This window comes from Panthera uncia (genome assembly GCF_023721935.1).
Source record: "Panthera uncia isolate 11264 chromosome A1 unlocalized genomic scaffold, Puncia_PCG_1.0 HiC_scaffold_17, whole genome shotgun sequence".
Taxonomy (NCBI): Eukaryota; Metazoa; Chordata; class Mammalia; order Carnivora; family Felidae; genus Panthera; species Panthera uncia.
The window spans coordinates 129,717,961-129,725,963 of NW_026057577.1; the positions used below are offsets into that span (position 1 = coordinate 129,717,961).

Here is an 8,003-nt window from a genome sequence, read left to right on the forward strand (position 1 = left end):
AGAGAATCCTGCCCATCCCCGGGGTGGGTCTGCACAGAAGTGCCCCCCACCCTGAGGCTAGAAGGGAACAGGCTGTTAGGCTACACTCTGGGCCCTTCCAACAGTTAATACGAGGATAAACTCACATCGGCCGATGTCCAGCCACCCGACAGACCAGGCTAGGGAGGCAGCTCCACAAAGATGTATGGTTCTTTTCTGTTCATTTTAAAGATTAAAGTGAAGGGACATAGCCAAAACCATTTGCCCATGCTTCAAAATCCACTCTAAGGAGTATAATAGACAGAGGCAACATGTACCATAAACGCAAGGATGGGTGTATCAACAAACACGTTCTTAGTCCTCTCTTGTATGCAATATCTGTTTCTGTTTTTGACTTTTTTCAACTTTGCTGAGGTATAAACTGACAAAATCATAATAAGTTTAAAGCGTACAACGTGGTTTGATATATGTGTGTATTCCTTTTAAAAGGATTCCCACGATGTAGTTAATTAGCAAGCATATCCTTGTGTGTGTGTGTGCGTGTGTGTGTGTGTGTGTGTGTGTGTGTGTGTTTGTGATGACGACACTTCATGTCAGTAAATTTCAATTATACAATACTACACTATCAACTACAGCCATGGTCACAACATTATACATTAGATCTTCAGAACTTATTTATCGTAAAATGTGGAGACTGTCACCACTTTGGGGAGGAGGTCCCAAGATAAACCTGAGCGCTGACTGAGAGATAGGGGGGAATAGGGCAGGTTGGCAGTAGAAAGCTGAGAAGCTGGGCTACCAAGAGGCTTGACTTTTCTGTCGGTTCAGTGAGTCGATGTAATGAAAAATGGCTCCCAGAGCATAACTAGTCTTAACATTGTCAATTTTCTGAGTCAGCTTTAGCACTTTGTTCCCTAGAAACATGAATTCTTGCGGTAGCAAGCTGACATAGGTGATATCCATGCATACATACAAAAGGCTTTTTCTGTGGATGAGTCTCCATTGTCTAACACACACACTTGTTTGAAGTCTCAAAGTCTCCAGCCACAAGACTGCCTCCTTTATCTGTATCTAGAAGGCCAAAATTTGCTGCAAAATCATGGTAGTAGGAAAATACATAAAAATCCAAGTTCTTCACTTCTTCCATTTTGCTTGCTTTGTTTTAAAAGCTCGCTTTGTTTGTTCTGTCCCTCTGCTAGCATACAACACATGGCGGCTAACCACTTTTTGTCCTGATAATCTGTATATTATTTCAACATGTTCCTATTCTCCTTTGAAACTGGGAGACAAACCAGGGCTGAGCAACTCCTTTCCAACTTTAGCAGATTCTTTTCCATACTAATTACAAGCCTGGCCAACATCAATACAAGACCCAGTAGATGTAGAAATGGAAATTATAGGTTCTGTTAAACATCTGGAACAATGTTACGTTAATGACTGGGGATGTCAGAAGGGTGCTCTCAACTCTTGGAAGTAAGATGAACTGAGTGGATATTCCCCACAAATCCAGCATGCCTACACTTCTTCCTCCTGGGGGGCCTTCAACCGCCCATTAGGAAGCTGACTGTGATCCATGATGAAATGTCTTCACTTATTCCATTCATGGTGAAAACACAGTCCTCTCCTACATGGAAGGAGATGCCTTAAACACTTCTTTCACCTCATGTCTTTATAGTTGCTTCTGAGCCTTTTATCCTAATAATAGGTATAAATTTGTTGTTCTCTCAAGGAACAAACAGGTGACCTTTCAGAAGGCAAAATGAATTTGCTGTTTAACACTCTCTCTTACTACTCTTTCAAGATCATGATAATAAGCAGAAATGCCTGGCTTCAGTGCTCTGAAGCTTTCACGGGTCAAATTGGGAACTTCTCTGGCCTACTGTGCAAATTAGAAGATGAATATGTGGGTACCAGGAATCCCCATGCCGAACATGATCCTGCAGAAGACTTCATGATCACTTCTAGCTGTGGAGAGGTTGGTGTGGGCCAACTGGCCCTTCCATTCTCCCGCAGCTGCCTCAACGTTGCTGAAGATGTGCTGAATGACAGAGACCAGTGCTTCCTGATGTACACAACATAAATAAACAGAAGCACAAGAAGGCCCAGGGGTGATGCTATCTCTATTATCTTCAGGTTCCCATTATTTTGTATTTTTCTCATTTCTTTAAGGACTGTGCCTTAGCTATGATTGCATAGCAAGTGCATGGCAGAGCACCAACATGAGTCCACAGCTTCTCTAATTAAAAAAAAACACTTTATCATCTCATTTTTGCTCTTTCCAAAGCCTTTTCACAGAATTAATTGGTAGCAGAGGCACTTCCAAACTTCTTTACACAAATGGCCATTCATATCCCTGGCTTTCCACATGTGCTTTGCATGGCCTCCTTTGTCCCATCCATGGATGCCAGTGTCATTCCTTTGGTGTGCACCAAAAGTGCACCAAAGGTAGGTGGAGGCTGCTTCCTGTTCTTCTGCGAGCTTCCCTAAGAACACTTAAGTATAGAAGACACAAATTAAACTTGTTTTGAATTAAATATAAACTGCGACAACAACACTTAGCTTGAACACATGGAGATACTTGAACTTAATGTATACATTTTTCTCTGTGATGTTAATACAATTCTAATATTCAAACACCACACATAAACTCATAATAGACAATGTACTGCATTTAAGTGATCTTAAATATCTCACAGTATTTCACTGATATATTTTTAAATTATGAAGTAAAATCAACATGTTTAAATTCACTATTCTTCTGTTGCAAAGATTATTAACTTCAATTATCTTGGCTTAGACCAACCTTCATAGATTAAGAGCATGGTCCTCCACAAGCCCTCACTTTAGACAGCAGCTGCAAGTTTGAGAGTCCCTGGGCAACAATCAGTTCTGACCAGCTGGCTATAAATTGGAGAGTTTTCACTACCTCTTCATGTTGGATAATTTGCTAGAATAATTTACAAAACTCCAAAAGAGTTATACTTTTGATTACAGTTTTATTACAGCAAAAGGATACAAATCAGAGCAGCCGAAGGCAGAGCAGATAGAGCAAGGTCCTGGAGGATTCCAAACATAACACTTCTGTTGTCCTCCTCCTGTGGAGTCAGGTAACAACCTCTCAGCACATCACTGTGTGATAACACACAGCGTTGCCAACTGGGACACTCACCCAGGCTACATTTTTTACAGTTTTTGTTGGAGTTTCATTATTTGTGGATTGTTGATGGAATCATTCATCATGCTATTGAACTGAAATTTCTGGCCTTCACTCTCTAGAGATCTGGCTGTTATCATGTGACAGAAAGCTCTAAGCCTTACGTGATTTGTCTTCCTCTCTGGAATGGCCAACTTCTATCTTGAATCATCTCCTTAGCACAAACTATGCATCCCCCCTCCCCCAGCCCCACTGAGCCACCTCAGCATAAACCTGTAGGTGCCCTTGAAGTCCACCATGAAAATCAAGGACATTCTTATGACCAAGGAAAGTCCAAGGGTTTAGAGGTTACTTCCCAAGAACTTGGACAAAAGTCATCCAAGTTTGTTGTTACACAACTACTTAATCATAATCAAAAATGAGCCAAAGAAAACTTCTGTAGTGCAGGTGACATTCTACTATAAAAACTGAGAAACAAAATAAGTATTGAACCTCATGTAGTAAGCTGTCCAAACACTACAGAACAGTTGACTCCAACACTCTCTGCCAGTAGAGCTAGAATTGTCTTCTGGAAATATTTGTGGATATATTGTAGCACATGGAAAAAATATAGAATACTTTCCCCCAGAGTTCCATACCATAGCATGTATCAGAAACTAACATTTTGAAATGTATTCCTAATCATCAGTTAGAACTGTTTGTTTGGAAGTAGAGGGAATGTACTTAGGAAATGACTCCATGGGCCAGAAAATTCTAGCAGAATCATTTCTATGTACGTCTACAGAAAAAATTTGGAGCAAGATCACACCTTAGATACTTGAGCAGCTTATAATAATATATGGTATTGTATTATCTGTGACCTAGATATAGAGGAATTATGTCTTGATATTACCAAATCCAATAGGACAAAGTGCTTTAGAATGCCATTTCTGAAAGCAGCTTGCCTGGGTTCAAACACTTACTCATTTACCAGGTGTGTGCCTCAGTAAAATCAATTAACTTACGGTGTTGACATTAATAATACTCTCTCAAACAATTGTGAAATTTAAAGAGAAATCAAGGGAAGTGATTAAACAATATCCAACTCATTGCAAATATTAAATAAATGGGAGATAACAGTAGTAGTATCTGTAGTGGTAAAACTGATACCAGAAGATTTGGTGTAATTTCTTTTACCTAAAATATAGAACTCTTCCATCTCAAATGTAGCATTATTTTTGCTCAAAATTAAAAATCTAAAAATATGCCTTTAAAATAGAGGAAACAATAGTTTTGAATGGCAAGCATTTTTGAAAATATGTTTAGAAGGAATCAAACTTCATTTTATGCCTTTGGTGTGCAATTTTTGATAGTTCAGCAATTGTCCCATAACGGACAATGAGAAAGCAAATAGAGCACATGCCTGATAGTGAGGTTCAGAAAGGGATTCTCCCTATTCCCAAATTTGTATTGCTCGAATGTCTCTATTACTACTCATCTAAAGTAGCTAAGAGATCACTTCCAGTGCCAGAGTAGGGTTCCTTTAATCCTCCAGTCATCTAGGGACCATTTTCTGACCATAAAGCCAGTCTATTAGCTACTAAGGAACAGTATACATCCATACCTTGCCATTATTTATTCTTCTGATGAAGTGAGAAATATCACACTTAATTTTGCGCTCCTTTAGGGAATATATATTTTCCTTCTTCAGCCAAATGAAGCTATCACAGGTCACAAAGTAGCTGCCTACGGGATTGAATGTTGGTTCTCCACCTTTAGCCGTGATACTTGTTGGGAGTCGTCTAATAACTGACAATAGATTAGAGTTTTTTAACTCCTTGTAATTATGGGATCAGGTAACTTCTAAGAGGGAATTAATGTAGGGCTCAAAGATATTGGCTGCCTGTTCCCTTATGTGATCACTAATACTAGTGGTCACCCGTGATGCACAGTCCTAAATATGTCATTTCCGCTTGATGAGGTGAATCTTCTCTATTGCAATACTATTCGGACGTAAACCCTGACTTGAGTATTCGAACGCTACTAAATCCCTAAAAGGGGTTATAATTTGCGTTTCAAAGAGAGTACTCCTGGAGGTAGCTACAGATAATTTTTCTAGTTTTAAATCCCAGCCATCACAACTCGATGGCATTTATAGGTCTTTGCCAAAGGCTCCAGTCAGCATTAGTGTATATTGCTGATACTTCCAATATCTTCTGAATGGCGGAATCATATATGGTCTTGTATTATTTACCTAATGCTATGTAACAAATGACCACAAACATAGTTGCTTAAAACAACACGCATTTATTATTTCACAGCAATCCTTTCAACGTTTTGAACTTGGCCATCGCAACTTCTTCCTAGACGCGTCTCTAAATATTTTCAGAGGGTAACCCTGTAAATGAGTGAAATAGGTGATGGGGATTAGAGTGCACTTACTGTGATGAGCACAAGGTGCTGCATGTAAGTGTTGAATCACTAAGTTGTAAATCTTAAAGTAATATTACACTGTATGTTAACTGGAATTTCAATAAAAACTAAAAAAATAAAATAAATGGAGAAACTTTGTGAAACCATTCAGGTATTCTTAGGATTATTGCAGTTGTACAATGCCACATGATATTTTAATTATTTTTTATAAATAAATGAAATCCATTAACCCTGGCTTGCATAAAAGGTGAACATTTTTCAGTATTTCATTATATAATAAATATGGTAACAAATATGGGAAACATGCCCAAATATAGGCAAATGAGTACTTCATTGTGACAGCTGCTGGCCTGACAAAATCGTTATGTCTTATACCATTTTTTTTCCCTGTATCTAACTTGCTATAACTAAACTTCATTAACACTTTAGGAAATATGAGCCTTTTTCCATCTGGCACATGGCTTTTACAACTCATTTGCTGTAATTTAGAAAATCTGCAAACAGCTGGCAAAAAATATATTTTTATTAAGTTCTTTAGTATCATATTTGAAAGATCTGTGGCTTTGCCTCTGTTCCTTAAACCCAGAATATTTTCTTCTCTTTTCAATTCCATAGTCTCCATAACCTATTCTAAATTCTGAGAGGCTCGCTCTTTAATTATCAACCTGCATGTTAATTTCTTTTATTTAAATTTTATATGTGGGTAATTCAACTGAATTTTGGCCTTGAAAATATTATTTTTTTTAACATTTATTCATTTTTGAAAGACAGAGAGAGACAGAGCGTGAATGGGGGTCTGGCAGAGAGAGAGAGGGAGACAGAATCTGAAGCAGCTCCAGACTCCAAGCTGTCAGCACGGAGCCGGATACAGGGCTCGAACTCAGGGAGCGCAAGATCATGACCTGACTCAAAGTCAGCCACTTAACCGACTGAGCCACCCAGATGCCTCTGGCCTTGAAAATATTAAAAGCATGAGTGGTTCCCCTTTTTGTTTGATTTTACAAAAACGATTTCAAACTGTGTCTCTTAATTCATATAAAATTATTGAATAAATAATTAGTATGTTTCTGTTTTTAGGCTTCTTTCTTACATGTGTTATATGCCACATGTAGTTTTTCTATTATTAAATATCTACTCACATCCATGTCATATATTTCTGATTTTCTCACAATAATTAAGCAATAATATCAATAATTTATAAGGATTTAAGTATGTGTCTAAAAAGGATAAAGAGTAAGATATGTATGTTTTATTTAAAAGGAAAAGTTATAATAAGATACTCAAGAAGAGCTGGTAGTAATAAGTTATTTAAATAAATAAAATTGAGTTTTGTTTATAGTAAAGAAGTGACCAAGTATCCAGAAAGCAATTAAAAATGCAGCAGTTAAGAGTATGTAAACTATTTATAAAAGTATTCTTTTTTTTTTTTTTCAACGTTTTTTATTTATTTTTTGGGACAGAGAGAGACAGAGCATGAACACGGGAGGGGCAGAGAGAGAGGGAGACACAGAATCGGAAACAGGCTCCAGGCTCCGAGCCATCAGCCCAGAGCCTGACGCAGGGCTCGAACTCACGGACCGCGAGATCGTGACCTGGCTGAAGTCGGACGCTTAACCGACTGCGCCACCCAGGCGCCCCATATAAAAGTATTCTTAAAAGTCTTGATGACTTGGCTAAAATATCTAATGAAAGTGGTTACCCAGCATCTGACAGTTTTGTTCTGGAGACATTGCCACAAAATGATGAACTTTGGCTCACCAAGACTCAGTATACATCAAAGGAATGAGCTCACAATTTCAACACCTGCTCAAATTGAATTCAAGTCCATTTTTCTAGAAAACTAGTATCCCACAGGGCTATAATCTCTGTGAAAGTGAGAACCGAATCTAAATCTCTTCCACTTTCTCATCTAAACAACATTAAAATAAAAGTTGCTCATTGTTGAGCAGTAGGTCTGACGAATGAGGAATTCTCTAAAAAGTTGTAATCAGAACCAAATTCTAACATGGTTCTGAAAGCCATGATCACATCACATTCTCAGTTCAAAAGGCAATTCATCTCAATGTCAACTACACATATAATCTTTGGAGTAGTTTTCTCAATAATTTCACAAAAAATTTCAAGGGAAATGAGCAAATCATGGTCAAAAAATTCAAATGCATTAGCAAATGTCCTATATTCATAGATTAAAAGAACTAAAACTGTCAAGATGTTAATTATCTCCAAATTGGGTTATAGATTCAAAAATTTATAAATCAAAATATTTTAAAAATGTCTTTAGTTGATGTCACTTGATAAAATCTAGAACTTTTTTAGAAAAACAGTAAAAAATATTCAAGGTACTATTAAAGAGGATTAACAGATCTTTTGTTATTTATTTGTATTTTATATTTAAATTCTAGTTAGTTGACATATAGCATAATATTGGTTTTAAGAGTAGAAATTCGTGATTCATCAC

General features: G+C 37.5%; 1 pseudogene; it reads right to left on the reverse strand.

The window, feature by feature from the left end:
* Positions 1-774: 774 nt before the first annotated feature.
* LOC125935298 (ectonucleoside triphosphate diphosphohydrolase 6-like) lies at positions 775-2,139 on the reverse strand (annotated as a pseudogene).
* Between the last annotated feature and the right edge of the window lie 5,864 nt (positions 2,140-8,003).